We start from the raw sequence: 23,458 nt of genomic DNA on the forward strand, positions 1-23,458 counted from the left end.
ACTCTTGCCCTATTTCCTAGGCTATTGTGAGTGTGAAATAAAGTCATGTATGTGAAAGTGACTTAAAACCTGTGAAGCTCTATGCAACTACAGAGGGCTGTTATTGCATGACACCTTCTACTTACCTGTAGTGGTCTACACCAACTTAGCTTGTGTGTCTATGGACCTCATCTGTAAAATTTATATTGGAAGCCAAAGGAAAATGGTTTGATCTATACAAATATTGGTTTTACCTATGACATTTACATCTTAAGGGGCAAAAAGTGCATTTGTGTGAATAATTGTGCACAAAAGAATGTTAATAAATGAAGTAGAAGGAAGGGTTAGCATTGTGCCCTAGTCAAGGGAGTAATTATACATTTCAGGGTGAAAAGTGCAAGTTGCAGGAGCTGCCTGTTCGCTGGTGCCAAGACAGCTGTGTGTTTAATCTCAGTAGCCCAGCCAACTGGTATCAGCTCTGTTATCGCTCATCACCTGCTCCTACCTCTGCTGTTGTGTGAGAACCAGTGAGACTCATGGCTTGTACTACAGCAAACTTTAGTTTGGATTTTTTTCCTGTCAATATGTTGAATTGGCAATCTGAAATGACCTCAATTAAACTGAACACTCGGGTAGAGTAACTTATCTGAACTGATTTGCTTTCACCTCCTAAACATGAGGATTAGTATCTATTTTCATGCCTGTGTTAGCACATGCCATCCTCGATGCACTAGTAGACATACAGAGGCTCTATCCTCTCAAATAACCAGTGTTCTTTCAGTGTGTTCGGCTTTGGTCTGAGATTCAACTTAGTTTTCTTTCTTTCCCTTCTTTGGCCAAAGACACTCAGGTATGTTTTTTGGCACATCTACATTTCTATAATTAGTTTGTGCAAGTGTGCATAACCCGCAGGCTACACTCTTACCCCTGATGTTTTGCAGATGCACCCAAACACCTACAAAAGTGAGTTACATGCTCTTCCTCAAAGCCCAGTTCAGAATGGCCAGGTGCCACCGTGCCTCTTAGTTTCTCCTATGCAAGCATGGGTGCTGGTTGGCTCTACGGTTACATGCTGGCATGAGTTTGCTAAACCACTGCCCTTATGGAGGTTGTGTTTTCTCAACCATGACTTCTGAGTCTTATAATACGTGTATGTTTAGGGCTTGGAGTAGAGAAAAATTGTAGCTGTTTTTATAGATTTGAACTACTTCCTCCCAAATCCAGCTGCATGTTAATATTATTGTCACCATGGATCCTAGCTGGTGGCACTCTTTTTTTCTAAATATTTTGGTATCTTTTTTTTGAAAGGAGATAGTTAAACATTTCTGCAATAGCTAAGTGTGCACAGACCACAGGAATACATTTGTGACATTTTCCTGCCAAACAAGTACCAAGATGTAGAATATTAAAAGTTTGATTCAGATTAAATGAAGTCATTTTAAAATTAGCAGAACAGCAAGAAGTAATAAAATTATGGTAGCATTTTGGCACATGTTCTGGCATTCATATATTCACAAGTCCACCTTTCACTTGCTGAAATAGCAAATGGTTACTATATCTGTGATATATTAATCATGTTTCTGTTTCCTAGATCACAAATCCAGGTTCAATTAAGCTTGGTTAAGTCTAACATCTCTCAGATAAATAATTGATATTTTCAAAAATTCCCAGGTCAGATATTCTGCATAACTTTAAAAAATGAATCTCTCTCTATTTCATCTGTGACTAAAATGCAGTGGAGATTTTCAGAAAGGTTACATTTCACCTTAATGTTCATAGGTAGAATTCCTGGAATGCTGCTACATACCTTAAGAAGCATTTTTTACAAACATCTTTAACATGTATATGTTTATAAGCATTAAGCTTAGTAGCAGCATTAGATATTAAGAGAAAAAATATTCATAGCTGTTGACAAAGCTACTTTTATACAGTATTTGCATTCTTGAAGATTTGCATGTCCGTATTTCTAGAAATGTGATATTTTACATTGACTTAATAGCAATTGCAGAAATATGTTTTCATAGACTTATCTTTCAAACGCCATGCAAATAATTTTTCAGAGTATGATAAATCTCTTTTCTTCTTTGTGCATTTTCCTTGCAAAAGTCTTCAGTTAATATGAATTGCTTTTATTGTGAGAAAACATATTTATTTAAAAATTTTATAAATTTCAAACAATATCCAACACAAGATTAGCTAAACTTGTGTTATCTTCACACAGTGAATTAATTTCTATTCACTAAAACTCATATTATAAAAGAATACTTGTGATATGAGAAAATAAATAATATATCACATAAAAAGCCTATTATAAAATAGTAAATATTAAGTTTTGGTAAGAAAACTGTAAGTGTATACATGGATAGAGAAAAGTACAGTTTGGCATATTAACTGTGGTTGTCTCTCAGTGGTAAGAATGTAGATGCTTTTGTTCTTCTTAAAACTTTTTTACATTTTTCAAATTACTCTGAGAATTGTATACTACTTCATAAGCAGGAAATACATATATATAAAAATAATAGTGTATATAGTGCTTATATTCATCTTTTAAAATTCTATATTTAGCAGGCATGTTAAGGAGAGTACAGGAAATCTGGATTGAGAGACCAGAACAACAAAATTCACAGAAGTGTAATAGGACACTACATTTGGTGAATGGCAAGTAGACCTACAGAGCTGAAAAGGTAGAGAGGGTTAGATTATTTAAGAGCTCAGAAATTTAGATTCTATAAAAGATGACCATACATACTGGTTTACCTGAGAGGGTCCACTTTAGTCCTATTGTAGCAGCATAATTATTAATAGCATCCTCCATTATTAGCAAAATTATCTAGTTTAGATGATATATCATGTGGTCAACTTATATAAATACTAGGAAACCACTGAAACTTGTTACTAGGAACTTAACCAGATTTACATTTTGGAAGGAGGTCCTTGGATGCATTGCGCAAAAATGAATTTTGGTGGGGAGAGGATGTGCAGGAACATGGGCAGGGAGATCAACTGGGAGACTATTGTAAAGTTTATGAGAATGATGTCAGTAGCAATAGGGTTATTGTAGACGAGACAGAAAGGACATTTATATAGAAGAGCAGGTTTAAACATTCATATAGGAGGCATTGAGATATTTTAATGTAGAAATGGGGGTATCTTGATACCATTTGTGAAAAGTTCTTAATTTAAATTTGAATTTGAATAGCTTCATATATCAGGGCTTCTGTACTGGACAGAGAAACTCGAGATTTTGGTCTGTGAGCTGTGAGAGAGACATCTGGCCTGTAGATGTAGCTTTGTGAGGGATCAGTTAGGTGCTGGCTGAGTAAATGCATTTGGTCAGCAGAGCTTGTATACTGAGGAGAGGGGAGGGTACCATATTTAAGAGATTAGCAGAGGAAGAGGAGTCTGCAAAGAAGGGTAAAGATTAGTCAGAGGGTTGGGGAAGTCCCAGGAAACGGAGTTGGTTTTGTAGTCAAAGAAATTGAGAGTATCAAGAGGGGAGCGATTAATGGTAATCAAAAGCCTTATGCTGGGGATCCCTGGGTGGCTCAGTGGTTTAGTGCCTGCCTTCGGCCCAGGGCATGATCCTGGAGTCCCGGGATTGAGTCCCACATTGGGCTCCCTGCATGGAGCCTGCTTCTCCATCTGCCTGTGTCTCTGCCTCTCTCTCTCTCTCTGTCTCTGTGTCTCTCATGAATAAATAAATAAAATCTTTTTTTTTTTAAAGCCTATGCTGTAAGACATCCAAATAAAATGGACACATTTTGGAAGGATTGAGGCTAGAAGATTATAGAGGTAGAGAACCATTTGGAGTAGAAGAGTCTAGGTCTCAAAAGAGTTGAACTGCTGTTGAAACTCCACTCTCAAAGGGAGTGATAAGGGAGAGAGTTCAGGAATAAAAGCAATGGAATTTGATGACTGATTCAGTGTTCTAGGAGTTGTGAGGGTGGGATTCAGAGTTGACCAACAGAAATCAGTATTTGTGAAAGGCAACAGTGAGAATGAAGGATGAAATACAAAACCTCACTATGCCCCAAGTCTTAAGGAATTATAGTATAGATTTCTTGATGTAGCTACTTTCGTAAGCAATGATGGCTGTGCCAACCAGGAAGGAAACCTGTTTCATAAGTGCAAGGAACTGCTTTTTTCCCCCTTCTTTGATGATATCAGACAAGAACCTGGAGCTTTGTTTACCGTTTCAGCAGGGCAATGGCAGCAAAGGCCCACAGATGAAAGAAAGGTGGAATCCAAGAAAGGAAGACAGAATCAAAACATCCTTTCAATAAAAAGAATGATCACTGAAGAAAAGCTCAAAATTTTAGGAACATTAGGATGGGAAACATGCAAATAGTTGTATTCATCTGTAAGCTGCTTTTGGGAAGGCAACGTGGTATAGTGGAATAAACAATTGAACTGGTAGACCATACAGTAGATTTAGGTTCTAATATTGGTTCCATTGTTAATTAACTATGATCTTGGGACAAATGTGATTTAACTCTTCTGGGTATCAGCTACTCATATGTAAGAAGATTATTGTTAAAGTTTATGTTTTTTAACTTTAAAGTTCTATTAGTATAAAGGCCAACATAAAATTACATCTAGTGTGCTATGATAAATCTGAGTCCATGAAACTATGCTAAATTTTGTTGACTTGTGTCACAAAATTTCACTCACTGATATTTAGTGGCTGCGTTGGCCATAGAAAACTAATGCTAAAACAGATAATACGGGAATAAGCCAAGTTTTGCAAAGTTAAAAAATCATAAAATACGTAAAGAGTTATTTTCCAAGTTACAAAGAAAAACGAAAGAAAACAAAACAAATAATGAGGTTGTGTCTAACCTGAGAACCTGTAGGACAAGTTTCAGTTCAAAGAAACTGTTGAAGGCCTCTTAATGGTGCCTGGAGGGGTAGACAGTGTGGTGGGTTAGAGAATAGAATACTTTTAATCTTTGGTTTCAATACTTACTCAATTCAAAAAAAGAAAGAAGGAATGAAAGAAGGAAGAAAGGGGAAGGAAGAAGGGAAGGAGGAAGGAAGGTAAGAAAAAAAAGAAAGGAGAGAAAGAGAGAAAAGGAGGGAGGATGGGAAAAAAAAAGAGAAAATGCTATCTGTTGTTTATTGTTGTAAGAAAAGTTTAGTGTGGTAGAGCATAACTATAGTTTCAATCCTTAATCTTCCAGTAAGTGTGTTGCCTTGGGCAAGTAATTACCCATTTCTGGGTCTCCATTTCTTCATCAGTAAAATGAGAGGTTTGGGCCAGATCATTTTGAAAGTTCCTTCTTACTCTATGGTGTTACAACATTGACAATGTAACTCACATGGCCCAGGATTGTGGGTTTGTGTTGCTCAGAAAGGAGTAAAGCATAGTGTTGGGGAAAAGTTATCTATTCATTATTTCACTTTAATGCATATATTGAGTTTTAGGAAATCGTTTTCAGCAGACCAAAGTAAGAAAATAAAAAGCAGTCTTACCAATTAATGAGCCCTACTATTCCAGCTGTGATAGAGGGGGTGCCTGGAATCACTAAATCTGCCCTTCAATGGAGTCCGGAGGATTCACCTCTTCTGTTCTCTCTGCCATCCTTCTTCCAATGTTAGTCCTAGGAAGATGTGCTTGTCTCTCCTGCAGAAGAAAAAGGCAAGCTTCTGTCCTAGAGAAGGAATGTGGAGGAGAGCTATAAAATATCCTTAGCTACTCGAACTATGGAAATTCATGTATTTTATGCAACTAATAAGTATTTAGCAAAGATGGTTTATAAATTGTTAGCTTTTCTGCACTCATGTACTTTGATTACTCCTTTGAATTGCTGAAGTTACTCTGCAAAAACATGAGAAATATCTTTGTTGAAGAGATGGCTTGCCCTGTTTTTTCATGTGCCAAGCTCCCTCCTTGTACAAAAACAAAAGAAGATTTTCTTTGAAGATACTGCAAGTTTCCAAGAGGCAGAATTGTCCCCCACATTCTCCCCGAAAGTAAGGGTCTTCTTTTAAAAATCGTTTTTTTTTTTTTTTTGGAGCAGGGTTGGGCAATACTTTCATTGTCAGATTCTTTACACTTAATGGAAGTGCTAGCTGAAATTCTGGAATTAGGCGGGTCCTACATGTTTAAGATTTCCAGAAAGCACTTGAGTTTGGACTGTCCTTAAAGCCGGGTAAGGGTAAAAGAGTTCACTCTGTTTAGATTCCCAGGGTGCACCGGACTTCCCTGCTTCATGTAAACAGCTAAAATGACAGTGTGATGACTTCTCTCAGGATTGCTGTATTTTTTTCTTTTATTATAGAGATTGGTAAAACACTTTACCTGATACAAAGGGACAGAAGAAAGCAGTGCTTTTTAAAAAATATTAAACTTTGTGGGACTTTAAATACCAGGTTTTGGGAAAAAAAGGGTTGTTCTTTTGGTTATAATATTCTTGATCTTAGGGAGTTAGGCCTGGCTCACTATCAACTGTTTTTTATCCTTTTTGCATCTCAACTTGTGAGGCTATGGTATAGAACTCCGCGCCCCCCCCCCCTCCTTTTTTTTCACATGGAAACATTTTAAAATCTTAACTACCAGGCACCATAGCTCTTCAGTAGGGGCATTTGTTAGAAATCCGAGAAATGATGCATTATCCATATTTCTAATTACTAATATTTACTACTTTACTATTTTCTCAAATGTCATTCAAAAGCAAAGGACCTTAGTCCTTATTCTCTAATATCGGGCTTGGCTAACCAATTCTTTGCTCTTGAAATTCTCCTTCTTTGACATGTCCACCACCACCACTCTGGTTCTTCTCCTTACTTTTCACCTTTCCTAATTAATTTTTGTTGTAAGTTTCCTTCCACTTTACTTCTTCTTCAAACCTGGCACTTTTCTCTCTCCAAACATTTCTGGAATATGAGCTCTTTCTTATGGCTTCATCTAGTATTTCTAATTGTTAACTCAAAATCTAAATCTCTTGCTTTGATTTGGTATCAGAGTTGCACTCTTGAGTCTCCAGGTGCTTCTTATATGTTTATAACTTGTGTAATTAGTGCTAGGTGAGGTAAAAGTTAATTGTGTTTCCTGTGAGTAAACTGCATTGAAAAATTATTAGTACCTTTATCTGTGGAAGCAGACATTCACTATGTACAGATCTTTGCTTTCTTAAGTTACACAAATATAGGGCTTTCTGTTTAAGAAGATAAAAGTATTCTCTTGCATCAATTTGGGTACTACAGATAAAAGTTCATGACAATACATTTGACAATTCAGAATAAATATGCACCTTTAAAACTATAACTTATTGGGGCACCTGGGTGGCTCAGTTAATTGTCTCCCTTCAGCTCAGGTCCCCAGGGTTGTAGGATTGAGCCCCATGTCCAGTTCCCCACTCAGTGGGGAGTCTGCTCCTCCTTCTGCCCTCCCCCTTCTTGTGCTTTCACTCTCAAATAAATAAAATCTTAAAAAAGCAAAAAAAAGATAACTTATTAAAACTGATGCAAATGCTCCGGATATTTAAAAAAAGAAGTATTGACAATGACAAATTACCAGGTGATTACAAAAAGAGGATCAAGAGGTCAATGTCACTTATAAACATAAAAACAAAAATCTCAAACATAATATTAGCAGAGAGAATCCCACAGTATGTTAAAGGGATGGTCTTTCACTAGTGTTGCTGATGTGGCCTCTGGGAGGGTTAGTGTTATCTTCCAATATACTCATTTCTTGTCTGAAGGCTTTCTCTGGAACATATGCATGGAGGTCACAGATACCAGAGAATTAACACTTTCCAGAAACAGTGATTGATTGGCAGGAAGGAGTTGGGTTATAAATATTCCAATTCCCTTATGTCTCAGGTGGGATAGCTCTGAGACATGTGCCTATACCATTCCCCAGTGTTTCTTGGTAGGCTTAAGCTCCAGTCACTGACCATGGCCACTGGCTTGATAATTCATCCTTTCTTGTCTTCCTTTTCTCCCTTGTCTCACTTCTCCACTCCCTTATCAGAGTTTTCTCCTCAATAAACTACTTGCAATGAAATCTTTTTCTCTGGGCTAGCTATGTATGTGTGTGGCAGGGGGGTGGGGGAAGAGGGAGGACCCAAGCTAAGAAAATAACCAAGTTGGAAGCTGGATTATTCCAGAAATGGAAAATGCTTTTAGCTTTAAAAAATCAGTGAATTTCATCCATCACATTTACTGAATAAAGGAGGAAAAAGATACCATAGGATTATCTCAATAGATGCAGTAAAAGTATTGTTTTAAAAGTCAATACTTATGGTAAAAATTCCTACCATAAAAGGGAATTCCTCAGTCTGAAAAATACTAGGTATAGAAAAAGGAATTGCTCAATATGAAAATTCTGTATATGTACAGAAAAATCCTACAGGAAACATAATAGTTATGAAATATTTAAATTTATGTCTTTAAGATAGGAAACAAAATATTTGCTATCACTACTTCTATTCAACATTGCACCAGAGGTCCTAGACAGAGAAACAAGGCAAGAAAAAAGCATACACTTTGTAAAAAAAGAAACAAACTGCCATCATTCATAGACAAAATAATCATTGGTATAGAAAATTCAAAAGAAGGTACCTACAAATTATTGGAACTGATAAGTGAATTTAGTGAAGTAACTGGACATAATAGGGTTGATATAAAAATAAATTTTATTTCTATATACTATCAAATAATAATTAGAAAATGAAATTCAGGGGTGCCTGGCTGGCACAGTCAGTAGAGCATGTGGCTCTTGATCTCTGGGTCATGAGTTCAAGCCACATGTTGGGGATAGAGATTGCTTAAATAAAGTTTTTTTAAAAAGAAAAGACAGGCACTGGGTGACTTAGTCTGGTAAGCGTCTGCCTTTAGCTCAGGTCATGATCCCAGGGTCCTGAGATTGAGCCTTGCAATCCCCTGTGGCGGGGAGTCTGCTTCTCCCTCTCTCTCTGCCCCTCCTCCCACTCATGTGCATGATTTTTCTCTCTGTCAAAGAAATACATAAAATCGTTTAAAAAATTAAAACAACAACAACAACAACAATGGATAATAGCATCAAACACAACAAATAGCCAAGAATAAATCTAACCAAAGATGAAAATAAGTCTCCATATGACACAATAAAACATCATTAAGATGAGCTAAAGAACTAAATAAATGGAGAGATTTGGTAAATTTTCATTAATTGGAAGGCTCAGTATTATAAAGATGTCATTTCTTTCCAAGTTTGTCTGTATCAGATATTATGCAAGTACAATGTACTTTCAATCAAAAAGTTAATTTTTTTTGTTTATTTGCCCTAGAAACTCTGACAAGGTGATTTTCTATTTATGTGGAAGTGTAAGAGGCCAAGAATAGCCAGGATAATCTGAAAAGAACTATGGAGGACTTACATGAGGTTTCAAGACTCACTATAAAGCCACAGTAATTAAAATAGTGAGATATTGATGCTAGGATACATACAAGGTGAAGAATAGATTTAAGAGTACAAAACTTACCACAAATATATGATAATTTATATTAAAGGTGCTCCTGGGGCAGCAGGAGAGGCAGAAATGGAAAGAAAAGCCTTTTTAGCATATGGTACAAGATGTATTGGTTATCCAAATGAAAAAAAGGTAAACATTTATTTTTACTTACTATTGACACAAGAAAAGGAAGAGTGAATAGTTCTAGTCAAGAAATAGAATCTCTAATTTAAGACCTTCTTGGAAAGAAATATCCAGGCCAACTGAATGCTCCAGATATTTAAGGAAGAAATATTACCAATAGCCAATTATTAGGCCATTGCAAGATATCAACAGGCTACTCTCACTATGAACATAAAGGCAAAAGTCCTAAAAACAATATTAGCCATGAAAATGCCACAATATGTTAACCATAGAAAGCACACTATATAAAAAATAAATTCCAAATAACTGTAGACCTAAATGAGAAAGGTAACCCAATATTCTAGAAAATAACATGGAGCGTATTTTAATGACTAAGATATTCTTAAATAGGCAAAGATTCCCCCTTCAGCTTTATTGAGATATAATTGGCATATAATATGTATAAGTTTAGGGTATTGATTTGATATACTTCTATATTGCTACATGATTACCGGTGTAGTGTTAGCTAACACCTCTATCACTTCACATGCTTATCATTTCTTTTTTTTTTGTGGTAAGACTATTGGAAGATTCGCTCTTAGTAACTTTCAATTATATAATACAGTATTATTAACTATAACCACCATGCTGTACATTCCACTGGGATGAACTTATTCATCTCAAAACTGCAATTTTGTACCCTTTGGCCAACATCTTCCCATTTTCACCTCTACACCCCAGCCTCTGGTAATCACCATTCTACTTTCTATTCTATAAATTTTTATTTATGGATAGCTTATATAATTGTTTTTATTTGTAGGGAGAACAGGGGCCAGAATTTTCTATGTTGACATTTTGACAAAGATTTCTTAAATAGGATGTAAAAATTCCTAAACATAAAAGAAAAGCTTGATAAATCAAATTATATTAAAATTAAGATTTTTATTCACTGAAATATATCCTTAAGAGAGTGAAGAATTGTTGTTAAACTATGGACTTTTACATAAAAATCATAAAGAATGCTATAGAAAACATTCATGACCTCATGACCCAGCTTAAGAATAAGCTTTTATTTATTTATTTTTTTTTTATTTTTTTTTTTAAGAATAAGCTTTTATATGATATACATTACACATATAGTTGCTATTTTTATTTCTCCTGATCACCAAACCTCAATGTAATTACTTTCCCTCTCTTCCCATCCCCTGGGGTTAACCACTTTCTGGAATGTTGTGTTTCTCCTTTCCCTGCAGGTCTTTATAGTTCTATAGGAGATGTACCCCCAAATAATATATATTACTTTATTAGTCAGGGTCCCAGCAGAAAAATGATAGTACAATCCATTGGGTAAATGAAAGAAAGTTTGTAAAGAGTCTTTTTGCAAAGGTGTGATAAACTTCAGGAAACTGAAGTAGTATCTTGAGACTAGTGGCTTTGGAGTTCCACTCCTATCTCTGAATTTCAAGAGCTAAGGAAAACTATCAAAGAAAGGATGTGGGGAGAATAAGGCTGCCTGAACAGAACCCAGCCCTTTGGTCAAAGTAGGCTTCAGTCCATGAAACCTTGCATAGAGGGAGCCAGGAGGATGGACTTCTCTGATCTCACACTCCTGCCTCATGATGCTCCTCAGTGAACCCAACTGAAATCCAGAAAGTATGTGTGTTGTGTGTGTGTGTGTGGGAGGGCAATGATGCAGAGGACAAAAGTCAGGGCACAAAGAAGTGTAGAGAAAGGAGAAGAGTGCAGCCAGGCACAGGGGAATGTACCTCCCTGTCAAATATGCATTAGCACCTTCAGCATATTACACTATTATAGTAAATTTATTGTGTTCTCTGTGTATCCTTTTGCCACTTGCTTTCCTCTCTAGCTTTCTAAAACTTGATCTGAACTTAGTGTGTATATATATATATATATATATATGCATATATATTATATACATTATATATATAATGTTATTTCTAGACAGATATTGATTCAAGAAGCAAGCATATTGTGCTTTCACCAGTTTGGTCTTTGTTAAAGTTTGTAGTTGCAAACAACAAAATCCACCTATATTATTTCAAGCAGAATAATAATTTTTTTTTTTTTTTTTTTACAAAAGGATGTTTTACATCATGGAGTCTCTGCAATGGCCGGAGAGTCAAGCTTGATGGCCTTGTATTCCTAAATAATCTTCAAACTGCAATGCTGTACCACTCCACTGGGGCAACTTGCTGTGGGCTTTGAATGTTGCAGGGGACACTAGGAAGTAGGACTATTGCTACCACAGCATCTGAAGGCTGGCTGTCTTTACCCCTTTGCCAGCAACGATTTAATACTGTATTTTTTCATTCACTCCATTCTCTTCCAAACTCCTATTTCATCTGAGGTGCACTGGAGAGGCACAGGTCATGAGCTCATACTCTAGCTTTGAGGGAAATTGGGAAAGCAATTTTCTAGGCTCTGCTTTGGGGAGGTGAAGACTTTCTTGTCTTTATCCTTTAGTGCTAATTAGTGGCATTATTCAAAATAACTATTGACTGCCTTTTTAATGATATTTGTGATTTTTCTAAAATAGTATGAAATGCCATTTTATTGTTGGTGATGTATCTCATTATTTGGTTTTCTTTCTTCATTAAAATTTTAGGGATCCTTGGGGGAGGATAATAATCTTTAACTTTTCACAGGAACTAGCATATTACTATGAACATAGGAAGTGTAAAAGAAATGCTTGTTTTATGATTGTTCCATGGTTTGAGTGTTGAGGGACTAGAGACCATGGTCAAGTAATAAAAAGAAAACATATTTATGTGCATTCTACTGTCCAGATCATGATACAAGGCAATTCACACAATCCCTATTGCTAGTTATCCAGGAGTATACTTGTCATTTATTAACATGCTTTTGATTTTTCTTTCCCTATCACTCCAACTTTTAGATTAAAAAGAGGGCAAAGGCTGGGAAATAACATGGTATTTATAAAAGTCCAAAGGGAGATGAAACTTGGATAATAAAATAAAATAATCAACAAGACTGTTTTGGGGGAGAATTTTTACGAAGAAATAGGAAGTTGATTAGAGGTTGGATTTGTCAAACAACTTTTATAGTAGGAGTATGTCAGTAGCCCTTTGGGGGCTTCCTAAAACATGTCTTGGGCATAAATAACCAACTGGCCAATAAACTTCTAAAATGCTTGAGACCATAGGGCACAGAAAGAAGTTAAGTGAATGCTAGACTTGTGTTTGTGTTCACTACTCACTTATTGTATGTCTTATCTCCATCTGATGTGGGTGTGCTGATGAATATTGGAGTTTGAAAAACATGGAGGAGAGATGAGGCAATGTGTTAATCCCCATACATGAATGAATCCATGGTTGAATGGATGAATCCATGATGAATCTATGTCATAAGCCCATACTTGCCCACCTAGAATACAGTTGAGGCACTCAGGAAAAATGCTAATAAAATATATGGAAATCTTGGCAGAATAAATATAGGACCACAGACTTAGTATAAATCTGGGAAGATCAAAATCATGTTCCAGTTTAAAGAGAGAGAACAGTGGTAGCCAATTATTTATTTTGATTAGCAAAGGATATCTAAAAGCCATCATAGTTTTTGTTACCTAGGCAGTATGGAGATCCATGAGATCCAGGAAGCAGGAGTGAAAAGTGGAATCAATCCAAGGTCCAGTGTTCTCTGACGTTTACTGGCAGATAAGGTGTGTGTTTGTGTTCTCTGTGTGTATGTGTGTATTCATATGCTAGCATAGAATAAGGTTTTCTGACCTGTCTTATCAGCACATATTAAGCACTTACTAGGTGTAAAAGAGTTGTCTAAGTGATACTAAAGAAGAGAGGGTGCTCTCTGCTCTGTGGTGGGAAGAGCAACGTGCATCACTGTGATAGAAGCTCCATTGTGGAAATGGGCTCTGTTTATTGCTGTATTCTTAGCACTCAAAACAGCCTGGTGCTTCAATAAAGAAGCACTAAGTAAATTAATAAATTATTTCTTGAATAGATTCATCAGTTCCTCTGATGTGAGTGATGTTTAACTTTAAGTAGGCAAGTCAGATAGCGAAGACCTAAACTTAGATAGTGTATGTAATTCTCACGGAAGCATGAGGCTCTGAGACTGGGCAGGTGTGAAGAATGTATGACAATAGGAGACGCACATAGATGCTGTTTGCCAAGCTGGAGGGTGGCAAGCAAAAACAGAGCGAGCAGAAGAAAAACTGTAAAGATCCCACAAAGTAAAACCTCATATGACTCGGTGTAATTCTGGAATTCCAAGTGATAAGAGGCAGAGCATCTTTACTTGCGCCAGTTAGAAGTATAGCTATATATGAATAATGGTAATGGGTAGAGTAAGATTTTAAATTGTGAAGTCAGAAATAGCTGTGGGCTCTGCAAATAGGGCTACAGCTGCCAACCATAGAATAGCCTTTATGTACAGTGTGGAAAGAACAGTTGGTCAGGCAAAGGTTTTTTCAGCCACACCTGTTCACTCAGATAGCAATTGCCAGCACTGGTATCTCTTTATAAAGATAAATATATATTTTATATAACTATGTCTATGGTTATATACACATCTTATAAAGTTACATTGGTTAATTATGCTCTTTTAAATGAAGAATACAATCTGTTATGGCACTGGGTCAAAATTGGTATATCTAACGTCATGTAGAGGGATCTCTTAGTTGAGATGATTCTTTCAGAGTTATTAGTGTGGTTTCATTTATGAGTACAATACCAGTAGAACCTTGTTATGAATAACTCATTAATTATACCAAGCCAGGTATATCATGGGTCAAATCACTTCTCCTGAAGTATAACAACCACATATAATAAAGCCTGAAACAGTGCAATTGGCCTATTCGCCTTTCATTCGCTCACTTCACAAATGCATATCAAGTAACCTCCTAAACTGGAGGGATTATGGGTGATAAATTCATAAACTTTGTCCATAATTATCGTAAGGAAACTAGGTTTACCTTGTGAGGTGGGCACTTTAAAAGAATTCTTTCAATGTTCTGTGGCAATATTAATATCTGTTATGAAAACTTTTCATCCTAGATTTTTTGAGAAATGTCCATAGCATCTTTCTCAAAGTGGTTTTTTAGAACATCTATTGAATTTTAAACAAAAATAAAATAAAAGGTAAGTAGTAAGTGCTATTTGAAAAACCTGATTGTGTGTCATTACAATTATGAAGTTTAAAAACATAGCTACAGGGTAAAAACTTGTTGGAGCTGCTTGTCCCTCAACTCAGACTTAATCCATGCTATTAACTATGATTAAAATTCAAGATACTTAATTGTCATGATTTAGAATAAGTCTATGCACCCTACAACATGTTTACGTGGAGTATGTTTTTCTGGTTAAAGTCATAGAGGAGGAATTATTTGCCTGTTATGAGATTCTCTTCCTATATCAGAGATTATAATTTACAAATTGTTTAAAAGAAGTTAAATGATTTCTTATTTATCTATGGAAGGTGGTAATGTCAGGTATCCATTGCTACATGACAGATCATGCCAAAACTTTGTGACTGAAAATAATAATCATTTTATTTGCTCCCAATTTTCCAGGTCAGCTGGGAGACTCTTCAATTCTGAACCAGCTTTGTTCATCTCTATGGGCAACAGGCAGCTCATCTGAAGCTGGGTGGTCTGGGATCATTTCAATTGCCTATCTGTCAGCTGGAAGGTCAGATCATCTAAAGCCCTTCAGCTGGTCTCTCATTTTCCAGTTAACCTGGGTGTCTTCATATGGTGGTGGAAAGTTTTCCAGATACAAGAGAGGGCAAGTTCCAAGGTACAAGTCCTTTTCAAGTTTCTGCTTACATTCATGTTTGGCTTTTTGACCAAACCAGGTGAAAAACCCCAAGCCCCCAAGCAACTGAAGATTCAAGTAGTAAAGATTCTCCCCTTTGTTGGGAAGAACAAAAAAGTAACATTGTATGGCAGGAATTTTCTTATAGAAATGGCAGGAATTTCTAATAATTCATTTGTAATCTACCATTGTGTGTTCTACAGTAAATTTTACTCTTCTTGGTCAATGAATGTCAATGAGCATAATATTATGTAAATGCTAGTTTATTTGTAGGTTGATTCAGGTTCTTGAATTTTAAAAAAAGTCAATATTAATTCAGAAGCTGTTTTTGGAAAGTAACATTTACTTATAAGTAGAGATTAGGAAACATACTTTATCAAGAAAAAAGCCAAACATTTAAGAATTATTTGAGTACAATAATCAAAGCAAGTTGGTTAGGATAAAGAAAGGCTGACCTCAAAAAAATAAAAAATAAAATAAAATAAAATAAAATAAAAAAAAAGAAAGGCTGACATCTGCTTTGACTCTAAGGTGAAGCCTTTTCAGCTCCACTAGTAGGATACTCAGTCTTTTAGTTGGTATAATGTGTATAGGTCTCTATGGTTTTTTCTTTGCTTTTCTCTGTTCCACTCTCAATGGCCTATACTTTCATCCACACATCATCACCTATATTATAATGACTCCCAGTCCATATCTTCAGCTTTGACCTGTCTTTTGAGTGACAGATCTATTTAATTAATTGACTCCTTGATTATCTCTGGAAGGCTTTGCCCATAGGTAGTCCAACCTAGACATGTCTAAATCTGAACTCATTGCTATCTGCCCAAACTTTTTTCTCCTACTGCAATCTCTAACTTAGTGAGCGGTAATGCCAAAATCTATTTCATGTCCAAACTGGTGACTGTAGAATTAGCTGAGGCTCTTTCCTCCTATTATTGCCTCCTTTTTGCCCCTTTAATATTTCTGGGTTTTAGCTCCTCCAGTTCCACTGCATCTATCCCAATCAGACTCCTCAGCTCATCTCTCTGCTTTCAAGTTTTCCCCAAATGCTTGCAATCCCTTGAATTCCTAGAGCTTTCAAACTAATTTTAATATTTGCCTAAATGAGGTAAATTAAGAATGCAAATTTAATGTAAATAATTATGTTTTCAAAACTCAATTTCTAGAAAAAGTGTTTTAAGATGTGAATTTCATCATGTCATTCCAAAGCTTCCATCAAGAAACTCCTGAAATCTCCAAGATATGATCCACTTCTTATCCTGGAAAACAAATCTCTCTAGGATCTGACCTCTGGGTTCCATCAGGGGAAACTGCCAAGATGCTTTATGATATCTCTTGCTTCCTTGTCCAAGCTGATCCCTTGCCTTTATTATCCTTCTTGATCTCTTTCCTTCTCCACATGATTAACTCTTGCTCATTCTTTAAGAAATCTAAGGCCGTCTTCCTTGGGAAGTGCTCATAAGTTAACAACCAGACCTAGGTGGGTGGTCCACTGCTTTCCCTTATATGGTGTACAGCCATCATAAATCACATCCCATAGTTTTTAACTGATAATTTACTTTGGTCTTCTCTGTTGTTGATCTGTGTGATCTTAGCAGTTAACACAGTCCCTGACACAGAGCAAGTTCTCAGTACTTGTATTACTGAGATTGAATGAATTGATCGAATGAACGAGTGAATGGATGAAGGATGTGAGGAGAGTATGATTAGATTGGAGCTGTCCATGTGCCCTGGCTAGATCTCCACCATACATGCATGGTGGGACTACTTATTATTCAGAGGTAATTTATATAAGCCTGGGTGTTGGAAGGAATGCAAGTAGAGTTTAAGTTAAAATTCAACTGAGGGTATGAGTGGGATCAGGTTGAGAATGGGAACAGCTCTGCTTCTGAAAATTTAGAAGTCATTTATAAGTTATTTTATCATTGAAAAAGGAGGTCTGTTAGACATTTCTCTCAATACAATTGGGGGGATTCATTTTCTTTATTATTTGTTGCTAACTCTTAGTCTCTGCTGGGATTCTCTCTAAACTCTAATATTCTTCTAACCCTGATATCGCTGAGTGTTTTCCTAGAGAATTTAAACTAATTTTAATACTTGCCTAAGAGGCAAATTGGGAATGTAAATTTAATGTAAATAATTGTGTTTTTCAAAACCCAATTTAAATAGTTTTGGAATATCTGCTGTTTTAGATTATTCAGATCAATGCTTCTAGCATCTAACCATGGATAATGGAGTTGTAGATGATTAGTAAATTGAACCTGATTTTCTGTATTTATAAGTAAGTTTGGTGGTAACAATAGATTTTCCTGCACTTTCATTTTGGTGTATTCTGCTTTGAAAGAGAGATTATCTTCTATAAATGGAGTTCTTTTGATTTGCATCTTTATAATACATCAGGAGTGGTGTTAAGAAGACATTTCTATCATTGGTATAAATATCTATCTACTCAGTGAAAAGAAGAGTTTTATCACTAACTTTTTGTCCCACTATCTTTCTTTCCCAGGTACAGTGGGTTCTTAGTCAATATCTTTATTTTTCCCAGCAGTGCATTTCTCGACCATTTACCTGCAACCACTGACTGCTCCATTTTTTTTTGTTTTGTTTTGTTTTTTTGCTTATGCTCTGGCTATTATTTTCCCTTCTATTTTTTGAGAAAAGAAAGCTATCAGATAAAACACTTTTTAACTGCCTGCCATGAAACTTGGTAGGAATTATACCCTTTCTTGTCTTTCCTCTTTCTCTCACAAAGTAGGAGGACTCATTCTCTAAGGCTTGACCTGGCATCTTTGCCTAGAATCCATCTTTCTCCAGACCTCAGTGTTTCCCCATTAACATTTGAACACCCTCAAGACTCTCCCATCTTGTAACTTCACATTCCAGTCCAGGGTTTGCATTAACTCTCTTTTGTTTTAGAGCCAAATATCTTGAAAGGGTTGTATATTTCACTTGTCCCCTTTTCCTTCCTCTTGACTTACTTCCTACTTAGTCTACACCTCATTTTATTCTGAATTCTGATCCGTCTCTTCATTTAAACTTGTCAAGTTTATCATTGTTCTTGTCTCTAAATGCAATAGGTATCTTGAAGTTTTTATTTTATTGTCTTGAACATTCAATACTAACTGTCCCCTGTCAACAGAATAAGATTATCCAACAAGTAGACTAAACATATGCTTGAGGCTCTTGCAGAATCAAAGAAAAATTGAAGAAAATTAGCTTCAGTAAATTTACCTAAATTCTTCCATCAGAAGTTTAGAAAGAAACTATTTGGGATCCCTGGGTGGTGCAGCGGTTTGGTGCCTGGCTTTGGCCCAGGGCGCGATCCTGGAGACCCGGAATCGAATCCCACATCAGGCTTCCGGTGCATGGAGCCTGCTTCTCCCTCTGCCTGTGTCTCTGCCTCTCTCTCTCTCTCTCTCTGTGACTATCATAAATAAATAAAAAATAAATAAAAAATAAATAAAAAAAAGAAACTATTTTAATTTCAGCATATTTGTTGGTTTCATGCTTCATGAATGGACAGATATATAATATATGATAGTTTTAATATACATATATAAAATCTATACTTAGGTTTTAAATTCCTATGTCAGAATATTACAATCTTCTAATGTCTTTAAAAGCTTTAAACTAGCTCCCACTTTCTGGAACTCTCTTCCATTACTTTTGTGCTACTATCAATTCCTGGTTTCTCATGAACATCTCTTACTGCTGTTACTTCCTCTGCAGGATCTTTAAATGTTGATGTTCTTTGGGGTTTTGTCCTGACCTGTCTCCTTTTCTCACTCTAACCAAAGTCACTGGATGAGCTCATCTACATCCAAGCTTCAGTTTTTTTCTCTGTGATGATACCTGCCCAAACTACATCTGTGTGTTAGACCTCCTTTCTGAGTTCTTCATTAATATACCAAATACTGGACATTGCCCCTCACATACATATATTGGAGATGATTCAAGTTTACCATGCTCCCAAATGATTTCAATGTGTTTCTCCATAAGTTTCTCCTTTCTCCTCAGTGTTCATCACTTCGATGAATGATACTACAGTCCAAACCAGAAACCTGAGATTTTTACATAAGTCCTCCCAGTCCTTTGTCATTATAACCAATCAATCACCAAGTCCTAGGATTCTGCTCCCTGTTATGCCTTGATTATGCTTACTTCTTTCCCGAGCCACTAACACAATATTATAGGCCACCATCATTTCTTTTTTTAATTACTATGATAATCTTCTAATGGATACTTTCCAGTCTATTCTCCAATTTAGAACCCAAGTGATTAAAAAAATAATAAACAATGTCATCTTGTTTCTCTCCTGTATAAAGTCAGTACTTTTAAGATAACTTAAAAATCTTTCTGGGGTACATCCAGACAATGGAACACCATTCAGCACTCAAAAGAAATATGCTATTAAGCCATGAAAAGATATGGAAGAAACTTACCTTTTTAGCATAATACTAAGTGAAAGAAGGCAATCTGAAAAAGCTATATACTGTATGATTCCAACCGTGTAACATTCTGAAAGAGGCAAAATGATGGACAGGGAAAAAAAAAAGATAGGTGGTTTCCAGGGGTGAAGGGAGAGGGAAGAATAAATAGGCAGAGCACAGAGGATTTTTTGGGTAGTGAAAGATTCTGTTTGATACCAAAATGGTGGGTACATGGTGTTATACATATGTTAAAATCCATAGAATGTAACACAAAGAGTGAACTGTGGACTTGGGGTGATGTGTCAATATATGTGGACTATTTTGGACTATGTGTCAATATATGTTCATCCATTAATAAATCTACCACTTTGGTGCAGGGTGTTGATAGTGGCAGAGGCTGTGCATGTATAAGGACAGGGGTATATGGGGACTCTCTGTACTTGGTGCTCAGTCTTATTGTGAACCTAAAATTGCTTTAAAAAATAAAATATTAAAAAAAAAACCCACAACGCTCCATGGTGTGGCTTCTTTATTTCTCTTTAAAAGAATCTCTTCTCTACTCTGCCCTTGCTGTATTTGTTTTCATAGGGAACTTCTTTGTTTCCTATTGAGCTAGCCATTGTCTTACTCATCCCTGAGCCTTTGCCCATTTCATCTTACTTTTCCTCTTTGCTTGCTGTCTGCTTGTCATCCTTGATCATTTATCATACTACTTTGTTACTGTGTTTTCACTTTTCTGTCTTCTTTTGCCAGACTTTACATTCTGAGTCCATTTTGTTCACTATAGTATCCCTAGAACTGAGCATGCAAAACATTGAATAAATGAATAGGTGGCATAGGGTTTGAAGAATTTACTCCCATTCTTATCTAGAACTACCCTGGTTTTGTTTTCAACTGCTCTGAGCTTTTGGTAAGAAAGCACTCTAAGAAAAATTACCAGCCTAGGTTGCCAGATTTAATAAGAACAACAACAATTACAGGACACGCAGATAAATTTGATTTTCAAGCAGACAATGGACAGTATATTACTATAAGTATGTCCCCTGATATGTAATCTTTGTATAATATTTAATTTAATATTTATATAATATTTGGGATCATTTATACTAAAAAATCTATTCATTGTCTGGAATTCAAATTTAACTGAGCTTCCTATATTTTATCTGGCAACATTACTCAGGCCCCAAGATCTGTTTCCTGGCTACTGGAATCATTTGGTTAAACACAGATAACAGAATTGAGTAACTGCCTCCATCTTAAGCTCTCTGTAGTCAATTTCTGTTGAGGACTCCCCTTTCCTTTGCAAATTTTCATTTTTTAGTGCTTGCAGCAGGGCATTTCCATTTCCATGGAGAGAGATTTTGCCATTTACTAGGAGAAAAAAGTTTTGACTTTGAGCTATTGTGTTATTTATATATAATTCACACACCATACAACTCACCCATTTAAGGTGTACAGTGCACAATTCAGTATATGCAGAGTTGTGCAACTGTCATCACAATCTAATTTTAGAACATTTTCATCACTCCAAAAAGGAATCCAGTACCTATGAACAGTCACCCCCTATCTGTCACCTAACCCCAGCCCTAGGCAACCACTAACCTACTCTCTGTCTCTATGGATTTGGACATTTAATTTAAATGGGATCATATAATATGTTTTTTTTTTTTTTTGTGTGTGACTGGCTTCTTTCCCTTAACAAAATATTTTCAGGGTTCAATTATGTTGTAGCGTGTATTCTACTTCATTTCTTTTTTTTTTTCTTTGCTGAATATTATTGCACTGCAGGAATACCATATTATGTTTATCCATCAGTTGATGGACATTTGGGCTGTTTCCACTGTCTTTTGTAAAGGAAATATTCTAAAATAGATTTTGTATTTTGTATTTGTTGTCTATGGTCAAGCTTTAGAGGAAAGTAAAAACACTATACTTGTTTTAATAGTTAAAGGATTTTATTTTTATTCTGCTTTTGAAATTTCTTTGGATTCATTGACCTATCCCTGCTTTTATCCAAATCTTTTCTTTCACATAAGAATTGTTTAATACAAGAGGTATATTGGTTGTTGTGATAAGCAATGAAGATTTTTGTCAGACTTTATCATTCTGAGATCTCAGAAAGTTTAAATTTGAGAATCTGTGGTATTACAGGTCTGTCCAGTGTGGTATTTTCCATGACTACAGAGAATATTATAGACTAGAGCATCTGGAATTGATTGTTGTCTTTGGCACAAATGTGTGAAATTGTGGTGTGAGGCTGGAGTTTTTATGTTATATGTTTTTACATAATGTATTCTGGTGTGATCTGTGGATAACTGCACCTAAGATGGCAAGTCAAAATATAAAACCAAACCACATCAAGGTAATAAGGATTTTTGAGACTTCACAGATGTAGAAATGTCATTTTAAGAACAAGTAATTTCTTAGAGAATATGAGTACATGAGAGTCAACACTGACCATCGCACTATACAAGAATATTAATTAGAGCCCCATGGGGGCTCACTAGGCAATGTTTACATTAACCCACAGTAATGGAAGATTTGTAAAATTAAATATCTACTTACTGTGCTTACATTATCAATGTATGACTTCCTTTCTTCCCTCTCCAATCCCTCCTTCTTTTTCTTTCACCCTTCCTGTCTTCTTTCCTTCCTTCCTTCCTTCCTTCCTTCCTTCCTTCCTTCCTCTCTCTCTCTCTCTCTCTCTCTCTCTTCTCTTCCTTTTATGATTTCCCTCAAATCATCCAGGTAGAATAAATAGTCAGAAATTGCTTAAAGGAATCATAATACTTTGGGCATTTTAACATAAATATTGATGAATAAGGGGTAGAGATTTTTAAACTCAGGTTTTGTGATGACCTACGGAATATAGTTATTTCAAGCAGTATGAGCAAATCTCAAAATAATATGAATATATGTATTCACTTTAGTTTTTATAAGTATCTATCTTATTTAAAAATAAAAACATGTGAAACAAAAAAAAACTCCTAGGATGTAATTCTTTATAAAACTTGAATGAAGTCTTAATCTATTGGAGGTTGTGCATTAAGCAGTTTAAAGTGTACTCTGTTTTACAAATGTACCTTATTAAAAATTGTCTTTTTCAATATTCCTAAAATTGATGCTCAGAGACTAAATATTCAAGAAATAAAACAGATCACTCTGATCCATTAAACTGCATATTTGGTGTTTGACTTTCAATCAGGATTTATCGAGTGTTCATCGTCTGGAATTTTATGTTAACATTGTAGTGAATCTGGATTCATCAAATATCTACCACCAAGAAAGAAGAAAGAGACTAATGAATTTCAATGAATTGTAAGCAATATCCTGATTTCAGAGATGTAAAAATGAGAAAAAATATATTGTACAATTAATAAAAAGTACTAGCACTATTGAAAGTATACAAATATACTCAAAAGGCAACTGCACTCTAAAATATATAAGTCATTGGTCAATTTCATTCAGTTACAAATTAATTAAGCACTCTAAATATGTTTAGCTCTAGCCTCAATCCTAGTCCATAATTGGGCTGGAACTATTTAATTATCTAGAAGTTTCTGTTTTTTAATCATCTTCTCTGTGTACCACATTATACCATTGGAATGGGTGGAGTAGGTAGCTGCCCATGAAGTGTGGGTTAAAGTTCTCTGGGAAAGTCTTTATCCCTACTATT

General features: G+C 35.7%; 2 long non-coding RNA genes across 4 annotated transcripts in view; one reads left to right on the forward strand and one right to left on the reverse strand.

The window, feature by feature from the left end:
• The window catches only part of LOC140603060 (uncharacterized), a 97,002-nt gene that overhangs the window by 58,139 nt on the left and 15,405 nt on the right, over positions 1-23,458 (forward strand). For 2 of the 3 annotated variants that reach the window (XR_012006115.1, XR_012006113.1), the window contains exon 5: positions 15,109-20,291. This is a non-coding gene — a long non-coding RNA (uncharacterized lncRNA). Of the gene's footprint in view, positions 1-15,108; positions 20,292-23,458 lie in introns of those variants that run through there. The other variant, XR_012006114.1, reaches the window with a different exon arrangement.
• Positions 1-23,458, reverse strand: part of LOC140603062 (uncharacterized) — a 155,823-nt gene that overhangs the window by 19,257 nt on the left and 113,108 nt on the right. Inside the window, exon 2 of the long non-coding RNA XR_012006117.1 lies at positions 5,452-5,602. This is a non-coding gene — a long non-coding RNA (uncharacterized lncRNA). The remainder of the gene's footprint in view (positions 1-5,451; positions 5,603-23,458) is intronic.

Source organism: Canis lupus, chromosome 13 (genome assembly GCF_048164855.1).
Source record: "Canis lupus baileyi chromosome 13, mCanLup2.hap1, whole genome shotgun sequence".
NCBI classification, from domain to species: Eukaryota; Metazoa; Chordata; class Mammalia; order Carnivora; family Canidae; genus Canis; species Canis lupus.